Here is a 12,013-nt window from a genome sequence, read left to right as displayed (position 1 = left end):
CTAATAAACATGACTGGTTAATTTCTTACTGGTTTTCCTTTACCCTGGTTCTGTTCTTTGAGGCTTGTTTTTGTTCTGTCATGTTACTTTGGGTGGGCGATAGTTATACCAGAGCCTTCTTTAGATTCCTTTATGCCAAGTAAGAATCACTGTGATAATTCTATCACACCAGGTCAAACTCACATGAAATATATGAAGACATTTCCTCCCAAACACAAAATTTGCTCACCAATCCAGCTTCCTACTGGTGTTGGAATTTTGATGAAAAAACTTAAAGAATGCTTTCCTTTAGCAGTTTTACATTGTACATCACATCACCATTCATTCTCAAGTTATAATTTCAAACATACAAACTTGTACTTACTTTATAAATTTTTAACCTTCATTTGCTGAATTTTTTCAAGATCACAGTTGTAGAGAATTATTATATTTTGAAAAAGATGTTAGGTATTATCTATTTTCTTATAACAATTCTAGGAAGAAGGTAACAGAAATCTATAGTTGACTATTTAATGATTAAAGGTAGTTAAAAATTCTGACTGAATATATAGAAAATTTTCCTTGAATTTCAAGGGATAACACATGTACTCAGGGTAAGCTCCACATCTATGTTATAATTATTTAACTATCTTGTAATTAATCACTACTCTGTTATAACCAATTAATTAATGTCAGTGCTGTCAATGTGTGCCTGAAAAGTTGAAATAACTTGACTTTTTTTAAGCTTATGTGACAAATTTTACTTTTTTTCTGTCATATCCTTTTCATATATTTGAGGCAGTCAGAAGTCAGTGATTAACTCCACTTTATCCAAAACCGAGAAAAAGATTAACAAAATTTTATTACCTCTACTTAATGACTATATTTTTATTTACTGTAGTTGTTTATTGATATATTTAATAGAAATATAAAAAGTTCTTTACATTAAATTTGATCAAAAGTAATAACATTTTGCTGTAAATTAGAATTAAGATTCTGCAGATTTGTTAGAGTTAATAATGTTGTCAAATGAATGTTACAATTAAATCAAAAGTCATAGTGATTATAAAAATATCTTACTTCCTTAATTAGTGTTAATGCAGTATTAGAATTAAAAGTTAGCATTTATTCACTAAAATACATGAGAGAATGTCTTTTTTCTCTATTACAATTTACTTCATTTAGAAAAATCATTCATAACAAATCTCCATAATCTACAGCAACATCATCAGGATTGAGTTTAAAAGTTGTATGGCTTATAACCAAATTTTTATAATATCCATGGTAGTAGGTGGTATGTAATGTCATAACGACACCTTTGTTTTGGCATTGTAATTGGTCAAACTTCAGCATACAGTTCATTTTCCTCCACTGAAGCAAGAAATACTCATGGTTACCCTATAGTAGATTTTATTAAATTAATTTTTTTAAATCACATTGTCTAAAAAGAATTCCATTAATGTGTATTGTCAGAGGTTCATTTTTAAAATTTTTATCCATCAAATTTTGAGTTTGTGTGTTGTCAACAGTTGTCTTTCATTTCAGTCAGCACGGTATGACTTTTTTTTTTCTATTTGCAAGAATAATGTCATACCAATCATGAGGAGGAGCAATATTTTACATATTATGTCCACATTTTTCAGTTCACCAAAATCATCATTTGGCAGAAAACTATATCATGACACAAGGAATTTGAGGTCTAAATATTCTGCTGTAATCTCAATAATTATCTACTATCTTTAATAGACTTAAAACAAGCCTAATATCTGTATTTTGTCCAGTGCAAGAATCACAAAAGGCAAAATATGCTTATAATTGTTAGCATTTAAAATTAAATGTTTTAAGTAACTCTTGAGACCCACAAGAGCCTTCAGTATCAGAGCAGGATTCATATAAAGATCTTTGTTCAGTTTTTAACCATTGGTAACCAGAGTTATAAATATAAAAATTACACTTGTAATATGCCACTGATGTGGACAATTTTTAGGATATGGCAGTGCTTTATGAAGGTCAAATGTAAAAGCATAATAATGTTAATCACATCTTTTTTATCAAGTTACTTAGTAAGTTGCCTATTTTATTAAGTTGCTTAGACCTTCCACCTGATTGGTGTTCACTATCACTACAGGTATAGCAGCTACTTTGTCTATTTCAGATAACTGCAGTTACTATAAAATCAGTGTCTTTATCAACATAAGAACTGTTAACTGATTCACCCATTGTTCTAATTTCTACACTCACTCAATAGTTGTAAAAAATATTATTTTTAATAAAATATGCTAAATAGACATTCATTTTATAAAAATGTAAACCTTAACTTAAAATTTAAACTCTGACTAGTAACAACACTTGTAAATGATCAAGTGATAGTCAGCTGTGAAAGAAAATGCCCGTATTTAACAACAGAATAAACTTTGGTTACCTCTTATTTGGAGTTAATCAGATTGACAAATGAAAACTTTCATAATATGTTCAGTTGACAAAGAAAGTGCTGGAATGTGTAATCAAACAGTTATAGTAAGGAGTTAATCAGCACTGAATATGAATATGTTTACAGTTCATCATCCAGTTTTGTCGGAATTTTTTGAGATTGACATTAATCAGGCTTCTTGGTGCCTCGTATATTGATGGTGTTAAAAATAAAATTTATAAATATTGTTAGTTATGATGAATCCGTTTAAAAAATGTATTTGTAAATTTGGTATTTATATTTCTTATTTTCTACCTTGAAATTTGATTTTTTTGACTTACCAGTAATACGAGTTGATTCTACTTGCCTGGTTTTTTCTCTAAAAAATAATAGCATAAAAGTCAGTAACCTGAACAACTTTTGAACAAAAATTAAACTGCGTAAATATCTGAGTTTTAATACTTCTCAGAAAAAAGATTATATTACATATAGAAGTAGTGATTAAATTTTATTAATTAATTTTTATTTACTAACAGAAACTACTTCACTCTTTAATTTTTTAATTATTCCTGTTTTATATATATATATTTCTATTTTCTTTTTTTAACTTTTGGTATTTGTTTCAACAGACGGGGCTGTATTATTTTGATGAATACAGTTTTTTTTTTTTTTGGCACAGATCATAACATATTTTAAGATCATCTAATGTACCAGTTTTGAAAACTTTAGCATTTAGAATTTTATAAAAATAATTTATGGATGAACCATATCATGATAAATATTTGAGTTACACAAATGTAAGATACACCAATGGAAAATTATATAGTTAATTTTTAGGTGAGCCAGATTATAATACATTTTTTTTAGAAACAATAAAAAACAAGATTTTTAATGACTTGATCATTTATATATTGCCATTTTCTTGAAAAACATTTTCCATTGTGCAGTTAAGTTTAATTCTGTTGCTACAATATTTCCTTTACTTTAAACAAACTGTCTTTTAAAAAACAATTTTAATTACCTCCATAGAATCTTTTTATAGTTAGATATGAGAGTATGATATTAATACTACCTACAGGTGTCCTAACATGACATTTTATATAAATATGTAAATTAATGTAATTATTTTATATTATACTTTTATTAAGATGATAAAAATTATTTATGTGACATTTGTTAATAATTATTTTTTTGTACTTACGTATATTTTAAGTTATATTTTTTTAATTACAATTATAGGTGCATTATAATAATTTAATTAATTAATTCATTGTAATTTTGTGTATATTGTGTACTGTTATAATACTGTACAAGCATTAATACCATTGTATTACATATGGAAAACGGTTAGTTTTAATTAGCTGAGGATTAATTATGTGGTCAACAAAAGACAATTTAATGTTGACTTAACATTGAGAGAGATTATTGTGAATATTTATGATTGCAATGTACTGTACTGTACTGTTATGTTGTGAATATTTTTATACCTAAATACTCGCTGCTTATAATTATAATTATTATTACTATAAGTAAGTTATAGATAAATCCAGATAATTTTGTGTCATAAAAAATATAAATAAATATAATTATATACATACATTGTTTGTTGTTTTTTTTTTAGAATTTTTGCATCATTAGGCATAATAGTTAAGAATATACCATGGCTAGATTTAGTTTCTATTAGTAATAATGAGCTTTATTTCTGTTTATTAATTTTTATAACTTACATTAATTGCATGAACAGATTAGAAACATATTAAGCATTAAAAAATTAAAAAAGTATTCTGATTCACAGAATAATTAAATAGAAATGTTATTTCTTTTTAAAAGTTTCAGTTAACATTAGTTTTAGTCATTTAACATCATTCTTTTAGATTAAAATCCTTTAAATATTCATTAACTGAATAATATGGTTTATTAAAAAATAATACTTTTAAAACTATGGTGAAGGAGTTATGGTCTTTCCTAATAGACACATGTTTATGACATCTTTCTTACTTGTAGTTTTTTTCTCATATGCAATTCTTAATTTCAACACCATTCTGTTGGTAGTAGAAATATTTAAACTGCATTATAGTTTCTTTAAAGCAGCTGAAATAGCAATATTTTTAAATGGTTCTTTTATTGAAATTATAAGAAAAACATTTTAATACTTAAATTACAGATAAAACTGTTCATTTACGCTTAAATAGCACATAAAAATCTTACTTTTAGAAAAATAGACAAAACACTTAAGTACTTTTTACTTAAAAAATCATTAATGTAGTGTAAAACTCAATTTACACTGAATGTTTATTTTTATTTACTGATTTAATGAATGTTACCATTAGACATAATTCAAAATTGATACACAAGTCCATAAAAAGAGTAACTTGCCAATCTCATTCACACAGATTCAGTAGCGGCTCGTGTATAGGTGTTGTGGAACTGCAGCACTTCCTATTTCTTTTCTTTTTTCTCCTGTTTAGCCTCCGGGAATTAACCCCTTATTTCCACTTTATATTATCTATAACATTTAATATAATGAGTCCTTTTTTATTTAATTCTTACTTTATACTTGTATAATATATAATCTTTAAACTTAATGTCAGTAGCCATCTCCAGTTTATGAATAAGATTAAAAATCTTTCTATAGAACTGTGCGCTTCACAGTTCCAGTGGCGTGATGTTTGGCTATTGTGCGCATGCACACATAGGAAGCTGCGTGCAAGGGGGAGAGAGAGCGCTGCCGACCCTGGCGTTGTGGTGGAAGATTTTTTTTTTTACTTTGCTTGTGTTGTGCTTAAAAACCATGTACAATATTCTTGCATGTGATTAAGTGTAGAATTAGATTATTATCCTGTCTCCAGCTATTCTATTTGACTCATTTTTTCGGTTCTTTTATTTTACAGAAAACTTTAACCATGGTCTTGAAAAGGTCCAGAAAAAAAATTTTCTGGAGCAGCACCCCCACTAATTTTAGCTACGAGCTGCCACTGCACACATTTATTAGTTCTTTTTTCTTTGCTTTTTAATAACAGACATTTGATAGAATTCAATCATATTTTATTGCATTCTATAAGTTACAATATAAAAATATTTTTTTCACATCACTTTTGGAGAATTAACATTGCAGAATAAAACATAAAAGCATTAACCACATGATTAGCTGTTTCCATTGTCTTATATTTCTATGAAAGGCTTAATAAATATTTTAAAAACTATTATTAGTAATTGCTTTTAATACTCACTGTAATATTACACAGCATTTGGCATGTGCATGTTGAATTTTTGTGGTTAAATTGTTATATAATGACAGTAAAATCTTTTGTTGAACAACCATCTTATACATCATAATCTAAATTGATTTGAATAAAAAACAATCTGGTGTTGATTTGTTATTGTTAATCTTGAAACTGTCAGTATTTTATTGAATTTGATTATTCTCTTTTGTGGCATGAAAGATATATCTCAGATTGTGATTAGATGGATCTCATTTTCTAATATTTGAATGACATACAGGGGTTGTCTCAATGGTAAGTGTACTAATTTTCCTACATATGACTTGATACTATGAGATCTCATTGTTCTATATTAGTACATTAGTGACCATAGCTGCATGTCTATGTTTGCTTCAACTGGTTTAGTTGTCATTCATACGAGCTGTTAGTGCTCGTGTATAGTCATTTTTATACAATTTGCAGTGAAGGAAAATACTGAACATTGATACTTGTTCAGTATTTTGTGTAAAACTAGACATTTGATTCTATCAAATCTATTGAGCGCAATATCCGTCTTGCTATATTGCTCGCTGCCATCTCGTGTGCGAGGCGTGATGCTGGATCTGTTCCCACCAGATTCAGGCAAGTATCCAGCCGGCTTTATTATTCGGGCTGGTTGTACTTTATACTTGTTTTCTTAATAGTGGGCTGTAAGTTTGTGCATACAGCAGTAATTTTATTAGTTTGTCGGTTACAATGTACTCTATCTTGATAGAGTACATCGTGATAGGACTCTTGAGTCCTATTAACTTACTGCACTGATACAAAACATATAAACGCCAGTCGCACCTGCCTTTCGTCATAACACGTCACTGTATGTCAAAACAATTGTATTTCGATATAGAACTGTTCACTAAACGTATTTTAGCAAGCATTCCGTGAATTAAGGTGAGTCGTATCGAAGGTATGCTGAGCCCGTAGGGAAAGACACCCTCCATGTGGCAGTTTTGGTCGCCATGCCACCCCCTCCGCACCTAGTCCTTACGGGCTTTACCGAAGGTCATCTTCAGAACCTCGACAAAAGGCATCTCAGCCTTGTTCTTGCCTCAGTCAGGATGCCACTGTTGCGAATATCACATCTGATATTCCCATCGCTGTACTACTAGGAATTAAATTGAGTTATTAACAAGCCTGAATGACACGAAGGAACTGCAATTAAAAACGCAACTACCTACCCGATAAGTTAAAGTGGAGTTCAACACGAAACCATAACATATCAAAAACGAGAAATAAAACTAAATAAATATGACACTACAAAAACATCAAACCTTATAACACAGAACAACAAACCCAAAACACAGGAAAGACCAGGTGGAACCCTAAATTTCCTCGACAATCCGTTCTTGACAGGTATACTATGAAATTTTCAACGATTATCCATTCGGTCCGGTTTTTCCAATTCTCACGGAAATCTAATGTCGAACCGACAAATAATCACCGTGCGTATAACTTCGTAAATTGCAAGGTATACGTCATTAGTTGTTCACAATCTGGACACACAACTGAATCCACCCGACCAAATCGCTGGAGCTTGTCTCGGAAGGCGCCATGACCAGAAATAAATTGCGTCACACACTTTGTTGTTGGTTTGCGCTCCGCAAACCAACAACGTCTAGGAAGAGACCCACCCTCTGCCACATCTCATCTGGCCTGCCATTAAGCATTACCGTGCCGTTCTATCTCGCGAATTTTCTCTGAAGTCAATTCACCTTACTTCTTAGCAACATAACGCTGCAGCTTTTCTAATGCAATTAAATCTGTCGGTTTCACACCTGGACTCACCAAGATTGCCTCCCATGAAATAGTACGGTTACCTCCCATTACCGTTAATAATATAAGGCGTTGAGCTCTTAATAATATATCCCCATAGCTTTTAAATTTTAGCCTAACCGCCCAAACGGCGCCACATACAGCGTAATTGTCTCGCATACGCCCTTATGCAGGATACTCATAGTCTTAAAATGAAGACCCAAGATAATCAGGATTAACCACTTGTCGAATATCAAAGAAGGCACGACAGGCCTTTTTCCATCTCCGGCGGTAGATCCCGATTTTGATGCGTAAGCCGCCTAAGAGACATTCAACTCGCACCGCCTGAAATACGTAACTCTAATATGTCATCAATTGAGCAGCGATGAGGACGACAATCTTGCAAAGATATCGCCGTTAAAATCCGCCAGATGATGGAAAACATAGTGTCGCAAACAGAGAAGGCGATCATATAACGTACAGCGACCAAGAAATCCGCCGCCGCTTCTAAGAAACGTTCGGCCTCCACATCGAACAACACCAACGCCGTCTCAACATCTGCTGCTTTCCATTTTACACATCCCAACCTTCTTGCCCAACATTTATTACCGACGGTTGAATCGTATCTAGAACACGTTTGTGTCCAGGATGCACAGTATGAGACCCGACACGGCGGAGACTCTATATACTCTTTATCAAAGAGTATAGAATCCATTTGTCCTCAGCCCTATGGAATGAGGTTACGAGAGTTGGCCAATTCACATCGAAACCATTTCTCGTCGGCCACTTCGTACCCATTTGCGGAGATGATGAATGTGAATGCATTCTTGAAGGAATTCGAGCACAGCTCGTCCGAGTCAGAAAGTTTAGACCAGACGACGAGTGGTTCATCGTCGTTAGCAGACATGCCCCCGCCAACCCACAGTTTGAACACCGTATCGTGTACCGATGCGCCTGGCAGCGTTCCCAGTACTGATGTTCCGTAAGAAGGTGTTCTGGGATATGGCCACGTTACGCGATGCAATAAACTTGAAGTCGGCGACTGGGTTCGTATCGTCGACTATCTATCTGCAGACGGACGAGCGATCTTAGTCTGTGGATGGAATGAGTGGCACACACCTGGTAAAATTAGATATATATCCCCTGGACAAGATCAAGAGAGTGTCACCGCGAGAATGGTAGCGCAGTGCCACTCTGAAGTCCAAGGTGGTGGTCCAGGAACCAGGTCAGGAAATGACCAACCAGCCTGTTGAATCTGATGTACCAACTGATTCGTCTTTTAGAAAAACAAGACGAAGGGGCTCGTAAGATAATAGTACAGATTAAAAATATTTGTGACTTCTTTTACAGGTATCCCATCACGCCAGAACGATTAATTAACACCATGTTTTGGATTAATTCAGATTTGACGATACGCTAATGACAATATAGTTAGATCTCGCCCTGCGTAAATTGCAATATGTATGTAACGAATAAGGGTGAAAGACTTTCTGTATTTCTTTATCCACAACAGGCCATTATTTAACGCCATCAATAATAAAGAGTTCGAGGAATTATATTTCCATTCGTACGACTCGAATATATCATTCTTCATAGTATTTTACATATCATTGCTCGCTGCCATCTCGTATGCGAGGCGTGAGGTTGGATCTGTCTCCGACAGACACGGGAAAGTAAAAGAAGCTTGTGCGTGTTTGTCTGGGTGTTCCCTGTGGTGACCTATTGTGTGTGGGGGCGTTTCCCTCTTCCTGAAGTAATGCCGCATAAGCGGTTTCTAGTAGTGAAGGTTTAGTCGGCAGTGAGCAGGAACACATACGTACTTAATAACAACTTGCAGCAACTTAATAATAGCAACTTAATAACAACTGTTAGCGAGCCCGACACTCCCTTGGCGCCCGTAAATGGGGTTCCTCCAACTCTTTAACAAAAAAGTAAAAGAAGCTTATAGATATGCCCCTCTGTTTTTAATAGTGTAAAGCTTTCAGATAGTATTGAGAATGTTGAAGACAAATTTTGATATGGAAGACCAATCTTGTAAATAAATGATGAAAATGTGAGGGTTATTTAAGCAGTTGAGCAACTGATGAAGAGTCAAGATGATTATGGAAAAAACATTTCCAAAAAGTCTTGGTTAAAGATGTAGAATTGAAGACCAACTACAAAAGTAAAAATAATGCACAAACTTTATCTATGTAGCAAAAGGTGAACTGGTTGGAAATTTGGTGGAAATAATTGAAACTGGGACAGATATTTTTTATAAGTAATACCAGATAAATCAAGAGCAATCTGGAGATAAAACAATAAAGTGAGAAATGGCACGTAAGAAATTCTCTTTACCCAAAGAAAGTATGCTTGAGCAAATCCAGGATGAAAATGATAGTTATTGTTTATGTCTGCAGCTATGGTGTAAATAAAAAAATTGTCCCCTGAACAGACATATCTTTCACAAAGAAGTCTTGGAATGTCTTTGAACAAATTTATTCAGTAAGAAAGAAAAGACGTTGTAGAAGATTGGGCATTGCAACATAATAACGTGCTAGCTAGCACTGCGGTTTCAATTTAAAAGTTTGTCATAGAAAAAACACTTTCATTTGAAGGATTATCATTTTAGAACACTGAAAAAAAAATTGTAAGCAGTAAGATAAAAGGATTATTCGGAAATTAACGCCCTTGATACGCACGATGGAATTGGGAGGTGAGAGGAGGGAGGGAGGTAGCGATTCTATCTTTGCTCAGTTGAATAGCCTGGATCTAGCTTGTTTGTTCCTGCAAAACTCGTTCGAAATGGCTGCTGTCATAGAAAATCCCGGCAACTGTGAAGTGCATGCCGTTGTCCTTTTCCTTTACGCAAAAAACTAGCCAGCTGCTGAAATTCATCTAGAACTTTGTGCAGTATATAGAAGGAATACCATAAGTGAAAGTGAGGTAACAATAGTGCCGTATGTTTCGGGAAGGTCGAACAAACATTCACGACAATGGAAGAAGTGGTCGACTCTCAACCGTCACAGATGAACTCGTTGCAAGTGTCGATATGAAAATTCGAGAAATCGTCGATTCACGATAACAGAACTATCCAAATTTTTGCGAACAGTGCTGTATGAAATCGTAAACGATAAGTTAGGCTTCTAATTTACGTTGAGACCTGAAGTAAACAATCTGCAAGTGTGTGTCGCGTCTAAATACACAACACGCATACATATGACAGCCTGTTGACCTCCATCAATCAGTTGATGCAATCCACCGGCTGGACAAAAATGACGCATCACTTTTAAAAATAGCTACTACACGATAAGAACGTTAATCATTATTTACACGTAATTTATCACATTAGTTATTATTACGTAATTATTAATATGTTAGGTCTACAGCAATGTAAACAATGCAGTATTATTGAAAAATTTATACTAATTTCAGTTTCCTAATTTCATAATATTTATATTTGCTACTTGAGGCAAAGAGTAAACAAAGGTTCCGTGTGTTAGTGCGAATCTTTGAATTGCAATTCGATACGTATCATATTTATCGTATTTCGATACGTGTACGATGTTATATAAACAATAGCAACAATACTTCATAGCTACTCATAGTTTTATGACAGTTAATTTCTATATTTCTGGCACTATTTTAAAAACGAATATTTGGTCTTGCGAAACTTCATTGATATTTTAACTGCTCGTGATAGAAGATTCTTTGAAAGAGGTTCTTTTTGTCATTAATTTGGTTTAAATAGTATCATACTGAAATTTGAATTATTTGCTTTATTACACTGCAAGAAATTAAGTTTTTGTTTTTAAGTGTCATGCAATTTAATAACTATGGCCGAGAATACTTCTTGCTGTATAGTTAAACAGAGAAAACGTAAAATATTAGGAAGTGAGGAAAAAGACGATAATTTTTAATGTTTTCAATAAATTCCGCGAGAAATACCCTACTTTAGAAATTAAACTAGAAGAAACGCTTACATCTAAATTCACGAGTGTTCTTATTCACGAGTGTTTCCATTTAAACACTCGTGAATAATAAATAAATAAATGTAGTACACATGCCAAAAAAAAAAAAAATGTTCATAACCCGTTTTAGGCAAATTTGACGATTTCAATAAAAATCCTGTCAGCTCCAAATTCCACGGTTTCTTTTTTAAAAATGAATTGCCCACGCTCAATAAGGCACTTTCAACTGTCATAAAGTGAAAGGTTTCGGATATACCGAAAATTAGTCGGGCTAGTTTACATATACTTCTTTTATCGATGGGTTTCAAATTTGCCGGAAAAAGTAGTAGTTTTATCACTGACAGAGATTGATATAAAGGTTTGACGAAGAAAATATGTGAAAAAAATTTTAGAAAAATGGGAAAAAATATTTTTTATCTGGATTAAACTTGGGGTGAACGAAGGCCATTCAGACAATAACATTTGGTGAAACACTTCTCTTAAGATATCTAAACTGTTTGTCTGGTTTAAGTATCGGTATAAAATCGGCAAGTAACAAAGGAAAACGGCTGATTGTTGGTCATGTAGGAAATGAAGATGGATTTGTTTATGGTTCATTATTAATTTTCGAATCCAATAAAAAAAGGTGGTTAACACAAAGATATGAATAGTAATTTTTTTAAAAC

Source organism: Lycorma delicatula, chromosome 8 (genome assembly GCF_047948215.1).
Source record: "Lycorma delicatula isolate Av1 chromosome 8, ASM4794821v1, whole genome shotgun sequence".
Taxonomy (NCBI): Eukaryota; Metazoa; Arthropoda; class Insecta; order Hemiptera; family Fulgoridae; genus Lycorma; species Lycorma delicatula.
This window is presented reverse-complemented; position numbering follows the sequence as displayed.